Source organism: Engystomops pustulosus, chromosome 1, assembly GCF_040894005.1.
Source record: "Engystomops pustulosus chromosome 1, aEngPut4.maternal, whole genome shotgun sequence".
NCBI lineage: Eukaryota > Metazoa > Chordata > Amphibia > Anura > Leptodactylidae > Engystomops > Engystomops pustulosus.
This window is the reverse complement of record NC_092411.1, coordinates 9,676,360-9,691,511: the sequence shown is the minus strand read 5'-3', so window position 1 is coordinate 9,691,511 and position 15,152 is coordinate 9,676,360. Positions and strand designations below refer to the sequence as shown.

The window sequence follows — 15,152 nt, the reverse complement described above, 5'->3', positions numbered from 1 at the left end:
AATATAAGTACTATAATACTGCCCCTATGTACAAGAATATAACTACTATAATACTGCCCCCTATGTACAAGAATATAACTACTATAATACTGCCCCCTATGTACAAGAATATAACTACTATAATACTGCTCCCTATGCACAAGAATATAACTACTATAATACTGCCCCTATGTACAGGAATATAACTACTATAATACTGAACCCTATGTACAAGAATATAACTACTATAATACTGCCCCCTATGTGCAAGAATATAACTACTATAATACTGCCCCCTATGTACAAGAATATAACTACTATAATACTGCTCCCTATGTACAAGAATATAACTACTATAATACTGCCCCCTATGTACAGGAATACAACTACTATAATACTGCCCCCTATGTACAAGAATATAACTACTATAATACTGAACCCTATGTACAAGAATATAACTACTATAATACTGCCCTCTATGTACAAGAATATAACTACTATAATACTGCCCCCTATGTACAAGAATATAACTACTATAATACTGCCACCTTTATGAGTATAGTTGTATTGCCCACCCCCTGAGTACTAGCATATAACATACTTCCATATGGATGAGAATATGGATGTGGATGAGTAGGAGCGTTTTTGTATCTGACATATCTCTATAAATAAATCGGCAGCAGCTGTCGGTGGAGTTGGTGTGTCTGAGTGCTACTCATGAATTAGGAGCATTGCTTCATGGGAAATCCTTATCTTTCTGTGATTCAGATTTATCACAAAGCTTTCCAGTGACTGAAAGTGTTTTTGAAGACAAATGAAAAATTACAGATCACTGTGTCGGTCTATAGTTATCCAGGGGCTGTAGGAGTCGTGATTCACGAGGAGCCGTGGTTCCCATCATGACATTGCTGAAAGCTTCTGATCGCACGTCATGTGATGATGTATGTGTCAGGAAATATTCAGTGCTTATACCTCTGACATAATGTTCCGCCGTACTGTTACGTACGTCACCCATCAAGTGTAAAATATCACGCCATTTATAGAATCGGAGTCCAGTTCTGTTTAACTTCCTAATCCGGACCCCCATCTATAAGCCAAAGTGGGGGGGGGGGGGGGGGGGGGGCACCTACTGAAAAATAAACCCTGCTTTGGAGGACCTAGTATGTCCACGTCTTACCTAGACTGTCCACTTACCTACGGTGTAATACCTTATTTCTCCTGTGGGGGTGCTGCAGGGGAATTAAGCTCTTTTTTTCCATGCCCCTCGAAAAAGAACAGGGGTCAGTTGCAACCTGTGGTCCGATTTGGTGCCGTTTCTAGTGGAAAACAGCTTACTTTCTTCTAAAAAAAAAAACTTGCCCAACCAGTCCCTTTAATTCTTTGCTAATATTACATAATAGTATTATTGTACATGATGTATCTGCCCTCAGCCATCTTTTAAAGTTCTCTTCATGATGATAAATTTACAAACTTTTTGTTTTACAGGTAATTTAGTGTAAACAAAGAAATCTTGACTGACCTCCATTGTCTTCTGCCGATAATTTGGACCTTTACCTGTCCAATTCTTCCAGGGGAGATAGGCGGCACCAGATGTGTCTGACCCCATTCCATTGATTGAATAACATGTGTGTATTATGTGCACAGGGGCGGACTGGTCATTTAACCCACTGGGCTCATTCCCAGTGGGCCGACAGGTCTCGGGCTGGACAGGCCGAATGACAGGCCGGCTACGCACCCTAATAATGAAGCGCCAGGCTGACAGGTCTGGGGTCGATCGGTTGCCAAAATGTAACAGCAGCTGATATACGGTCAATGTTGTGTAGAGTCCAGTTTTGCAGAAAATCCCTGATAAAATCCCATACAAACGGTCCTGATAGTGACAATTGAGCTGAAAACCATCCCTTTAATGGTAGCTTTGTGACTGAGCACTTGGTATACCTCATATACATTCCTCCCGTTGCGCTTCTTGTCCCATATAAGAATTTTACCCTGTATTGTGTGAGAACAATAAGAGTCTGGGGGGCAGGGGGCGACATTTGACCTGTTTTTCTGCCACGTCAAATAGGATCAGACGGGAGTCCTTAGTATTGGTTGTGGGAATTGTTCCTGAATCTGCACATAATGGCGAGCCAAATCAATACTACCAAACTGAAGTAAATCCGACCCCTTCAATGACCCCATATCCTTCAGACGCTACACAGCAGATGCATCATGTGTATGGCCGCCCCCCTTCTAATCTATGGGGCTACAGGACAGCTGCCAAGAGTCTGTTCCAGGGGATTAAGAGACGGACAGGAACAACCTAATAGTCCTTGAAGTATAACTCTCAAATTTAGGAGAAGCACAGGACTAATCCACTATGTACTGTATACTGTACTCTAGATGCCCCCTTCCCTAAAAATTCATCTTGAGCCCAGATAAGTGGCTGCCAGATGCCTAAGGTGACCACTGATCCCATACTAGGTTCACACCGTGTTATTTTCTGTCATACACATCAATGACAACTATAGGCCTCAAAGCCTGAGACTGCACTAGGGACAACAATGGGGGTCGTTTACTAAGGGCCCGATTCACATTTTCCCAACGTGTTACCCGAATATTTCCGAGTTACCCGCAAATCGGCGCAAATCGGAAATATTTGGGTAACACGTCGGGAAAACACGAATCGGGCCCTTAGTAAATGACCCCCATTGAGTCCTATTCTGATGTTTGTGTGACGCAATGTTGTTGTCAGGAGATTTGATATAGATTTAGATCCATACTGCAATTCAAGATTATGGATCTAAATCACCACATCACACAAATAGACACAAGCATAACTGAGACCCGAGAGACATGACGCTACTGTGATGGTGGATGTGTGTGTCGTCTGAGGTAAATTATTTTCATTTCTAGGATTTATCCATAAACATCGAGAAAAGACAATGGTCTGAGGTAAATTATTTTCATTTCTCCATGAATTTCGAGGAAAGACAATGGTCTGAGGTAAATTCCTTACATTTGTAGGATTTATCCATGAACATCGAGGAAAGACAATTGTCTGAGGTAAATGCCTTACATTAGTAGGATTTATCCATGAATATCAAGGAAAGACAATGGTTTGAGGTAAATTCCTCACATTTCCAGGATATATTTATGAAGATTGAGGAAAGACAATGCTTTTCATGGACCCATTGATTTTCAGGTCAGCCAAATGTATTCACAGTCCATGAAAAAACATGGACACCTTCGCGTGCTCTTCATGGTGAACACAGACTGTGTTGCAGTGTGAATGGGGCCTAATAATGTATTCAATAGTCAGATAACTCCTTCATTGGATTTTGTGTGTGATCCCGTGACTTTCCCCCAGATAAGCGGCGCCAGATCATAAGAATGACAACGACTTGTCGTAGTCTGAGGAGACAATGATGACCTCATGCCTGTGGCCAGCAATGGACGGACAACCTCATCACGTTTCTATGAATGGGGCATGTTGTTAAAATCCTTTCCCCTTTAGACATACTCTTTATATTTTCAGTAAATTTCAGACATAACTAAGGTAAGGAACTAAGGTTTTAGCAGATTAAAAAGCTCCACTAAGACCCATTCCCCCCACCTCCCGCCATTGACCCTCTCCCTTAATGCGGTGAGTAGAAAATGTGTCAGTAAACATTAGTTAGTCTATAAAACGTGACCATCTGTCGTCTGCTGGTGGAGGACGCTAAGAATTAGAGGCCGCACAAAGAGGCCTAGTGTTACCCGGTCACCACCAGCCATCTGTCCCCCCCTGGATAAGCCTGAGATCTGTGCGCGTATCTTCACTTAGTCTTTAGCAAGTTACTACTTCATTGCTTCTTCTAGGAGGATAGTAGAAGGAGCTTGGACAATATTACAGCACCAACAAAATCTCAGCCAAATCTCAACTATAAGGCCCCTTCCACACTAGCGAGTGTGATGCGATGAACTCGCATCACACTCGCAACGCAAGCTGCCGGGAACGCACGGCCCGAACGCTGCACCGCGGGAGTGAACTGACATGCTGAGTTCACTCCCGCGGTGCAGCGTTCGGGCCGTGCGTTCCCGGCAGCTTGCGTTGCGAGTGTGATGCGAGTTCATCGCATCACACTCGCTAGTGTGGAAGGGGCCTTATGGTATATAGTACTGGTACTCATCATATAGGAAAGACATACATGGGCAGGGGCGTAACTAGGAACATTAGGGCCCCATAGCCGGCTTCTGAATTGGGCCCCTCTTCCCACCTAAAAAATATACATATTTGTATACTCACACATGTGAGTTACAATCACATATTTATACACTCATACGCACACATATAGAGCATATACACACACATTTATAGTGTATATATATATATATACATATATACACACACCGTACACTACAACACACATCACAGATACAGCATATATACACATCACATATATGTTATATACATATTATACTGCACTATGTGCAGCATAATATCTATACAATAGTGCACATTTTCCACTCTTTTGTGTGTCAGGTTGGATAATGGGGCCCCCTGACACTGCAGGCCCCATTACAGCTGCTATGTCTGCTACCACTGCAGTTACCCCACTGCTTATGAGCACAATTAGGCTCCTAGGCACATAATATTACCATAGGTTACAAGGTCTACATGCGATTGCTACTTATACAGGCCATTTTAGACATTGTTTCTTAAAGGGGTTGTCCTCTTTGGACAATCCCTTTAAGTGAGACAATGAGTAGAAGGGGCAATAGGCAAGATGCTGGATGATCTATTATGGAAACCAATTTTCTAGTGGAAAAATACCTGCATTTTGAAGCAATTCTTTGCTAAACAGTATATAATTGGACATCATCCAATAACCATCTTAAAGGAAATCAATCACCAGGATGAATGATTGTAAACCGAGCACACTTACATGCTGGTGTGTGGCCCCTCTGGCAGGTTCCACACTTCTTTTAGTTTCTTATGCCCTTGTTTTTACAAACAAAGGTTTCTAAATTATGCAAATGAACCTGAGAGGCTCCAGGCTCCATAGCTGTTAATTATGCGAGAAGCCCCTCGGGTTCATTTGCATAATTTAAAAGCCTCTTTTGTGCCAGGGGTGGAGGGGGCACACACCAGCATGTAAGTGCGCTTGGTTTGCAATCCTTGATCCTGGCAGTAAATTTCCTTTAAAGGGATTGGCCACTTTCAATAAATCTGTTCCAATAGACTAAGGTTCCTTAGGTCAACCAGAGAAAATGAATCGTTTGAACCAGGGCCCACGCAGGCACCCTCTGGACCCTCTGGCACTACACTGGTGTGCTAGTCCACACTGTGTATATGTACCTAAACGTTTGCCTCCTTTGAGAACTTGAGTCTTTGCCTGTTTTCATCATTCCTTCAGTCCGTCCTAATGGCATCTGTCTTCCTATCTCTCATAGTCCTTCTCACTGACAGACACAGGAAGATGGGAGGGGGATGGAGAAGGATGAATCATAACTCTCCTGCTACAGCTCCTCCTACACTGCAGAGCTCAGGCATATAAAGAAAGAAACACGGAGGGTCTGCAAGCAGCACAAAAGTAAGTATCAGGACTGCTGAATCATGTGATGAACATTCAGAGATTATTAAGGCAGTAAAGGCACATGGGCAACTTATGGGTGTGGTCACACACTGCGCTTGTGCAGCATTTCCGATTGCAGGGTGCCGTATATCGTCCGTATCTCTTGTGAAACGCATGCGATTGTTTACCGATCACATGCGTTTTACTGCTAGTGCAAATGCGTTCTCTTGAGGCGCGCTCAGATTGCACTAGCGCAGTGTGTGACGGCACCCTAAAAGAGTGGCCAACCCCTTTAAGTCAATATTATGAAGAACTGTCTTTAGTAACCTAGTCACCCGCCCCACAATACAATCAAGTATGACTATATCCTGTATGTTCTACCGTATACACTTGCTAGGAGTAGTATACACAAGACTTCCGCATGACAGCGCAGGAAGCAATACAACTTTTTATGGGATGAAAAAAAAATCCTTTATGGTCCCAATTTCTATTCTCAGACTGAAAGGTCTTTGTGGGATAATTACCCAGGTAGGGGGTTTGTGTTCAAGGATTTCATAAAAGACTCCAGAGATGCTCAAGATCCTTGGATAAAACAAAATTGGCTTATTGAATTTAAGCTAAAGTGATTGTGTAAGATTTCCCAGGGACAGCGGGATCAATGTCCGGCCGCTGCGTGTAAGCACAACATTGGCGTGGCTGATATTACTAGGCATGTGGCTAAGATTGCACAAGATGGATCAGTTTTCTTCAGAGACAGCTGCAAGTCGCCAACACACAGATACAAATATTCTTGTGAAATGTTGAAGTGAGGCCTCATCCTCTATGAGCAGTACTACTACTCCTATCCTGTATATATGGACACAGCACAGTGCTACTACTCCTATCCTGTATATATGGACACAGCACAGTACTACTACTCCTATCCTGTATATATGGGCACAGCAATGTACTACTACTCCTATCCTGTATATATGGGCACAGCACAGTACTACTACTCCTATCCTGTATATATGGACACAGCACAGTACTACTACTCCTATCCTGTATATATGGGCACAGCAATGTACTACTACTCCTATCCTGTATATATGGGCACAGCACAGTACTACTACTCCTATCCATACCTCCCAACTTTTGTGGAGGAGAAAGAGGGACAAAATGGCGGCGCGCTTCGCGCGCCGCGGCGAATTTTTTTACCCACAGAAGCCACACCCTAGCCACGCCCCCTAACCACACCCCCTGCCCACGTCACTGCTCATACCTTCAACGCATCCACTGGCACCAATGTATATTTATGTATATAATTGGGGGGCATATTCCACTCCCCCTAGACAACGAGCATGTCCCCCCCCCAGACAACGAGCATGCCCTCCTAGACAACGAGCATGTCCTCCCCTAGACAACGAACATGCCCCCCCCAGACAACGAGCATGCCCTCCTAGACAACGAGCATGCCCCCCCCCAGACAACGAGCATGTCCTCCCCTAGACAACGAGCATGTCCTCCCCTAGACAACGAGCATGTCCCCCCCTAGACAACGAGCATGTCCCCCCCAGACAACGGGCATGTCCGCCCCCAGACAACGAGCATGCCCCCCCTAGACAACGAGCATGCCCCCCCCAGACAACGAGCATGCCCCCCCTAGACAACGAGCATGCCCCCCCTAGACAACGAGCATGTCCCCCCCCTAGACAACGAGCATGTCCTCCCCTGTGGCTGCTTGCCCTTTTTGTGTGTTTGTGTTATTTTTGTCTTCCAGGACCGTGCCTGCTGTGGACTGCTTCGGATTCAAAGGATTACGTCGATGACCGACATTTCTAACAAATAAAATGGTCAACGAGGGTGTGTCTGCGTTTTTTGTCAAATAAAATTTTCTGAAAACGGTGTGATTATTTATTTTTTTGCGACACTCTTCATAGTTTGCCATAGTAGTGGTGCCGGCTAGGTGACGGTGCTCATTACTAAGGGCTGGCCTTAGTGTTTGCCTTAATTTTTTTGGCAAATTCACACTAACGCCCATACCATTACCCCGGTACCCACCGCCACCAGGGGTGCCGGGAAGAGCCGGGTACAAACCAGTACCTGACCGTCTATAGATGGTCAGGTAGTGGGGCGGCTGCAGGCTGTTATTGTTGCGCTGGAATAGCCCCCTAACAGTGGCCTATCCCAGCTCAGTAATGGCAGGCTGCTGCTGCTTTTTTGTATCTGGCTGATTTGAAAAATAGGGGCACCCCATGCCGTTTTTTCTTCAAATTTTTGACAAAAATATGCGTGGGGTTCCCCCTTTAAAGGGGGCTCCCAGGCTGTTTCCCCCATTTTTACAAAAAAATGGGGTGAAAAACGGCATGGGGTGCCCCCTATTGTTCAAATCAGCCTGATACAAAAAAGCAGCAGCAGCCTGCCATTACTGAGCTGGGATAGCCCACTGTTAGGGGGCTATTCCAGCGCAACAATAACAGCCTGCAGCCGCCCCACTACCTGACCATCTATAGACGGTCAGGTACTGGTTTGTACCTGGCTCTTCCCGGCACCCCTGGTGGCGGTGGGTACCGGGGTAATGGTATGGGCGTTAGTGTGAATTTGCCAAAAAAATTAAGGCAAACACTAAGGCCAGCCCTTAGTAATGAGCACCGTCACCTAGCCGGCACCACTACTATGGCAAACTATGAAGAGTGTCGCAAAAAAATAAATAATCACACCGTTTTCAGAAAATTTTATTGAACAAAAAACGCAGACACACCCTCGTTGACCATTTTATTTGTTAGAACTGTCGGTCATCGATGTAATCCTTCGAATCGGAAGCAGTCCACAGCAGGCACGGTCCTGGAAGACAAAAATAACACAAACACACAAAAAAGGGCACGCAGCCACAGGGGAGGACATGCTCGTTGACTAGGGGTCAGGGGTAGACATGCTCGTTGTCTAGGGGGGGGGGGACATGCTTGTTGTCTAGGGGGGGGGAGACATGCTCGTTGTCGCAGTAAAGGGGAGGGGTCCTATGGAGCGCAGTAAAGGGGAGGGGTCCTATGGAGCGCAGTAAAGGGGAGGGGTCCTATGGAGCGCAGTAAAGGGGAGGGGTCCTATGGAGCGCGCAGTGAAAGCCATAAAAACCACATTTGATATTTTCCTTCCCGCTTCCCAGTACAGGGCCTGGAATATTTAATACTGTCACTAGGAAGTATAATTTGTTACGCAGAAACAGGCCGCACACAGCTCTGTACATGGAAAAATAAAAAAGTTATTGATTTTTGAAAGTGGGGAGTGAAATATGGAAACGCAAAAATCGTTCCGTCAGAGTAATGGAGCAGGCGGCCGTGTATGACCATTCTGCTCCATTACTGTCACAGAGCGATGACCTTATGTGGACCCCAACAGACCCCTCGTTTTCATGATCTATGGGGGTCACATCACTGAAACCCCCACACATCAGCAGGTTAAGCCCTGTCCTATGGATAGGGCCTAACTTGTATTTGTGGGAAAACCCCTTTAACCCCTTAACGCTCTGCGCCGTAGCTCTACGGCGCAGAGAGTATAAGGAGTGTATGAAGAGGGCTCACGGGCTGAGTCCTCTTCATACAAGGTGGGGGGTTTTGCATGTTGCAGAAAACCCCTACCGCTAATAACCGCGATCGGTCATTGTCGCCGGCAAAGTCTTTTTTAGAATCGCTGTGCCCCCGAACGTCATCGGGGGGCGGCGATCGTTTGCCGTGGTAGCCTCGGGTCTTCTTTTGACATGAGGCTACATGGCTTCTGCAGATTCGTTACAATGAGCCAGAAGTATTGCTGTATATGGTAGGAGCGATCTGACCATCTAGGGTTAATGTACCCTAGAGGGTCTAAGAAATAGTGGAAATAAAAAAGAAAAAAAAAGTTTTAAAAATAAAAAAAATGTATAAAATATTAAAAATTCTAATCACCCCCCTTTCCCTAGAACTGATATAAAACATAATAAACAGTAAAAATCACGAATATATTAGGTATCGCCGCGTCCCAAAATGCCCGATCTATCAAAATATAAAAACGGTTACGGGCGGCGGTGACCTCCGAGGCGGGAAATGGCGCCCAAATGTCCGAAATGCGACTTTTACACCTTTTTACATCACATAAAAAATGAAATTAAAAATGATCAAAATGTCGCACAGACCTCAAAATGGTAGCAATGAAAACGTCGGCTCATTTCGCCAACAATGACACCTCACACATCTCCGTGCGCCAAAGTATGAAAAAGTTATTAGCGTCAGAAGATGGCAAAATTTTTTTTTGCACACATTCGTTTAATTTTTGAAAATGTATTAAAACACAATAAAACCTATAAATCCGGTATCACCGCGATCGCACCGAACCAAAGAATAAAGCTGAGGTGTTATTTTGAGTGCACAGTCAAAGTCGAAAAAACTGAGCCCACAAGAACGTGACACGTGCGGTTTTTTAAAAAAAAATTTCCACATTTGGAATTTTTTGCAGCTTCGCAGTACACGGCATGTTAAAATAAATAACATTAAGGGAAAGTAAAATTTGTTACGCACAAAATAAGTCCTCACACAGGTCTGTACACGGAAACATGAAAAAGTTATGAATTTTTGAAGTTGGAGAGCGAGAAATGAGAGGAAAAACCCTACGTCCTTAAGGGGTTAAGGGATTAAGTATATGGTACAATAAAAGCAGAATAGAAGGGCACTGGGGGGGTTAGGGATGGGGGCAGGGGGTCTATGGAGGAAAGTTAAGTGTTTAACCCTTTAGCTGCTGCCTGCAGTCCCTGTAGAGTACCTGTTATCACACTGCAGCAGCTGCACACACTCGGCTCTGCTTCATCAGACGAACTTCAGTGAGGAGCAGGAGGAGGTGGGGGCAGGGAGCTATTGATGTAGCAGAGCTGGAGAGTTCCTGCCTGCACGGAGGCTGATCCCCTGGGGCTGCTGTGCAGGGGCAGTGCAGAGAATAGGACACTCTGCACTGCTCCATCCATCCATCCATCCATGTGCCTGCAAGTGGCAGCTTGAGGACAGGGAGGGCTCTGCCTCCCAGGGGAGGGGATGGGGGGAGGTGCCGGCTCTGCAGCAGACAGCCCGGGAGCTGGAGAGGAGGAGGACGCTGCACCCCGCCCCCTGGCTTCTCTGTATCCTGAGCAGGACGGGGGCGGGACTCGGGGGGCGGGACTCGGGGGGGCGGGACTCGGGGGCGGGACAAGACGGAAAAATCCGTGAAAACGCAAAAAAAACGGGACTTTCACTTAACGATCCGTGCAGGCGGGACAAGGGTTAAAAAACGGGACTGTCCCGCCCAAAACGGGACGGTTGGGAGGTATGCCTATCCTGTATATATGGACACAGCACAGTGCTACTACTCCTATCCTGTATATATGGGCACAGCACAGTACTACTACTCATATCCTGTATATATGGGCACAGCACAGTGCTACTACTCCTATCCTGTATATATGGACCAGCACAGTACTACTACTCCTATCCTGTATATATGGGCACAGCACAGCACTACTACTCCTATCCTGTATATATGGGCACAGCACAGTATTACTACTCCTATCCTGTATATATGGGCACAGCACAGTACTACTACTCCTATGGTGTATATATGGGTACAGCACAGTACTACTACTCCTATCCTGTATATATGGACACAGCACAGTACTACTACTCCTATCCTGTATATATGGACACAGCACAGTACTACTATTCCTATCCTGTATATATGGACACAGCACAGTACTACTACTCCTATCCTGTATATATGGGCACAGCACAGTACTACTATTCCTATCCTGTATATATGGGCACAGCACAGTACTACTACTCCTATCCTGTATATATGGACACAGCACAGTACTACTACTCCTATCCATTATATATGGGCTCAGCACAGTACTACTACTCCTATCCTGTATATATGGACACAGCACAGTACTACTACTCCTATCCCATACCTCCCAACATTTGTGAAAACGAAAGAGGGACAAAATGGCGGCACGCGTAGCGATCCCCCTGAGCCACACCCCCAATCACTCCCTGGCCACGCCCCAAATTTTAGCCATATTAAAATAATAAAAATCATCTCAATAAAAAAAAAAAAATATATCCTCATTGGGATTTGAACCCAGAACCCAGAACCTGCAGTGTCCATGTGCAAGAATAACACAGCGCCCCGACCCACTGAGCTATAACTTCAGTGACTAACAGGGTGGAGAATTTTGGTAACTAAGAACTATATACTGCTTTGGTATATAGGGAGGGATCTTCTCAGATAATTGTAATTATTGAGACTATTATTATTATTATGGAGATTATTATTATTATTATTGAGATGATTATTATTATTTTTACCATTATTAATAATCATCTCCATAATAATAAAAATAATAAAATTTATAATAATAATAATAATAATAATAATAATAGTCTCAATAATTAGAATAATAACCTCTGAGAAGATCCCTCTCTATATATCAGTGCATTAGTCTGTGTCACAGTGTAACAGTGGCAGATAACACTTCTTAGTTACCAGAAATCCTCAGCTCTGTATCACTGGGCTTATAGCTCAGTTAGTTAAGCTCCTGTCTATGGTGCAGAGGGTCCCAGGTTTGAATCTCAGCCTGGGCAAAACTTTATTTAATTTAATTATTTAAAGAGCTTGTGTCTGGGGAATCCCTGGAGACCATATATGGACAGATGGTGATCTGAGCTGATGACGTGGTCCCTGCTCTCTCCACTAAGCCGACACTTCTCTGAAAAGGATTCCCTGCCCGATGTCTGCTCTGGGGAACCCTAGGAGATGCAGTGACCATATATGGACAGATGCTGATGACGTGGTCTCTGCTCTCTCCGCTAAGCCCGACACTTCTCTGAAAAGGATTCCCTCCCGATGTCTGTAGAAGCCATTCAAAATCGGGACGGTTGGGAGCTATGCTATCCTGTATGTATGGACACAGCACAGTACTACTACTCCTATCCTGTATATATGTGCAGAGCACAGTACTACTACTCCTATCCTGTATGTATGGACACAGCACAGTACTACTACTCCTATCCTGTATATATGGGCACAGCACAGTACTACTACCCCTATCCTGTATATATGGGCACAGCACAGTACTACTACTCCTATCCTGTATATATGGGCACAGCACAGTACTACTACTCCTATCCTGTATATTTGGGCTCTGCACAGTTCTAATACTCCTGTGCTCTGTATATAGGCACAGCACAGTACTACTACTCCTATCATGTATATATGTACATAGCACAGTACTATTACTCCTATCCTGTATATATGGGCACAGCACACTACTACTACTCCTATCCTGTATATATGAGTACAGCACAGTACTACTACTCCTATCCTGTATATATGAGTACAGCACAGTACTACTACTCCTATCCTGTATATATGGGCACAGCACACTACTACTACTCCTATCCTGTATATATGAGTACAGCACAGTACTACTACTCCTATCCTGTATATATGAGTACAGCACAGTACTACTACTCCTATCCTGTATATATGGGCACAGCACAGTACTACTACTCCTATCCTGTATATATGGGCACAGCACAGTACTACTACTCCTATCCTGTATATATGAGTACAGCACAGTACTACTACTCCTATCCTGTATATATGGGCACAGCACAGTACTACTACTCCTATCCTGTATATATGGACACAGCACAGTACTACTAATCCTATCCTGCAACTAAGCTCCATTATTTCCATACAGCTGACCTGCAATACCACGCTCTACCCATGGTGGGATGTGGCGCTGTTTTTGCAAGGAAGCGGCCATGTTTTCATGTTTTTTATCCTCTGGACAACCCCTTTAAGGACACAGATTTTACTCTTGAAACGCATGTTCAAGGTGAAGTATCCCACACCATAAAGTACATATTTGCATAGCCACGCCCCTTGAGGGAATATTAATGATGTTTTATAGGGAAGCTCATGGTGTAGGGCACTTTACCTACAAGTCTGTCTGTTTAGATGATGATATTTGATCTGGGAGATTCCTTTAAGAATCACCTACTCTGTTACCACCGCACTTATGATGCGTCTCCGTAAATCTGGAATAATACAAGACAAAGAAGAAGAAAAGAAATCCCTTCCTCCCCTGGGTGACAGGTGGCTGGAGGACAATGGTGGGGCAGATGCTTTGATAGACAATGCTCCAAGCAGTCGCTCACGAAAATTCTCTCCTTTCAAGATTTTGTAAAACACAAGTCATTGAGCGGGAACACTCAGGTGCGGCCGGGGGAACATTATCTGCCGGCCCCTCCCGGAGAAGACATTATTAGACCTCCAGATGCCGGCTGTTCCTTTGTATAGAAGATTGGGGGTTTATATCCTACATAAAACACTATAGAAGGGTCCCAGCAGGACGGTCATAATACAACATGGAGTAATTGTATGGTTGGTTACTGAATGCTGAGTCACTGGCCTCAGGGCGGCGCTAGGACATTGTATGGTGTACTGTACGTTATATAGGGATCAAGGGAAAGTGTTTTATAGGAAAATATATTAGAAACCTTTTAAAATATTGATTGTTTACAATTTCCCCCGTTACTAATCATTGGGAGTAGTAATAACTCCAGGATGTGTCCAAACTCCAGAGATACACAGCGGAGGGGGTAGCAATGTGTCCGTCCAGGTGAGTACAGAAACAACATCCTCTATCCTTCCAAATATGTAAGTGGGTTCCCCAAAAAGTTCTCCATTTAAGAGTCTGACATGTGCCCTCCCGCTCCTTTTAATACTATAGGGTGTGTCAGAAATTGCCGAGCACAGCGCTCTACTATCTCTGCACACTCATAGTAAGCGAATAGTGCCGGCCAGAGATAGTGAATCGCTGCCTGAGCAATTTCCAACAATCCTATAATATTGAATACAGTGGGAGGACACCTGCAGCTCCATCAATTAGGTAGAACCAGACCCCTGTTCTCGGGATCGGTGGAGGTCCAAGCAGCCGGACCGCCTATGTTTGGATCAGGGCGGCATCCAACTGATTACTTTAGACCGGGCCATGTGACAGCCCGCACAGTAGATGAGGGCATAAGGAGAGGGGGCACTATATATGGAGGCATAAGGAGAGGGGGCACTATATATGAGGGCATAATGAGAGGGGGCACTATATATGAGGGTATAAAGAGAGGGGACACTATGTATGGGGGCATTAGGAGAGGGGGCACTATATATGGGGCATTAGGAGAGGGGGCACTATATATGGAGACATAAGGAGAGGGGGCACTATATATGAGGGCATAAGGAGAGGGGGCACTATATATGAGAGCATAAGGAGAGGGGGCACTATATATGGGGGCATAATAAGAGGGGGCACTATATATGGAGACATAAGGAGTGGGGGCACTATATATGGAGACATAAGGAGAGGGAGCACTATATATGGGGGCATAAGGAGAGGGAGCACTATATATGGGGGCATAAGGAGAGGGGGCACTATATATGGGGGCATAAGGAGAGGGAGCACTATATAAGGGGGCATAAGGAGAGGGGGCACTATATATGGGGACATAAGGAGAGGGGACACTATATATGGGGACATAAGAAGAGGGGACACTATATATGGGGACATAAGGAGAGGGAGCACTATATATGGGGGCATAATAA

General features: G+C 45.0%; 1 protein-coding gene and 1 long non-coding RNA gene across 3 annotated transcripts in view; one reads left to right on the top strand and one right to left on the bottom strand.

Moving 5' to 3' along the window:
- The window catches only part of ARK2C (arkadia (RNF111) C-terminal like ring finger ubiquitin ligase 2C), a 78,376-nt gene that overhangs the window by 49,646 nt on the left and 13,578 nt on the right, over positions 1-15,152 (bottom strand). The window lies entirely within an intron of this gene.
- The window catches only part of LOC140116324 (uncharacterized), a 64,518-nt gene continuing 52,031 nt past the window's right edge, over positions 2,666-15,152 (top strand). Inside the window, exons 1-2 of the long non-coding RNA XR_011852741.1 lie at positions 2,666-2,853; positions 5,395-5,534. This is a non-coding gene — a long non-coding RNA (uncharacterized lncRNA). The remainder of the gene's footprint in view (positions 2,854-5,394; positions 5,535-15,152) is intronic.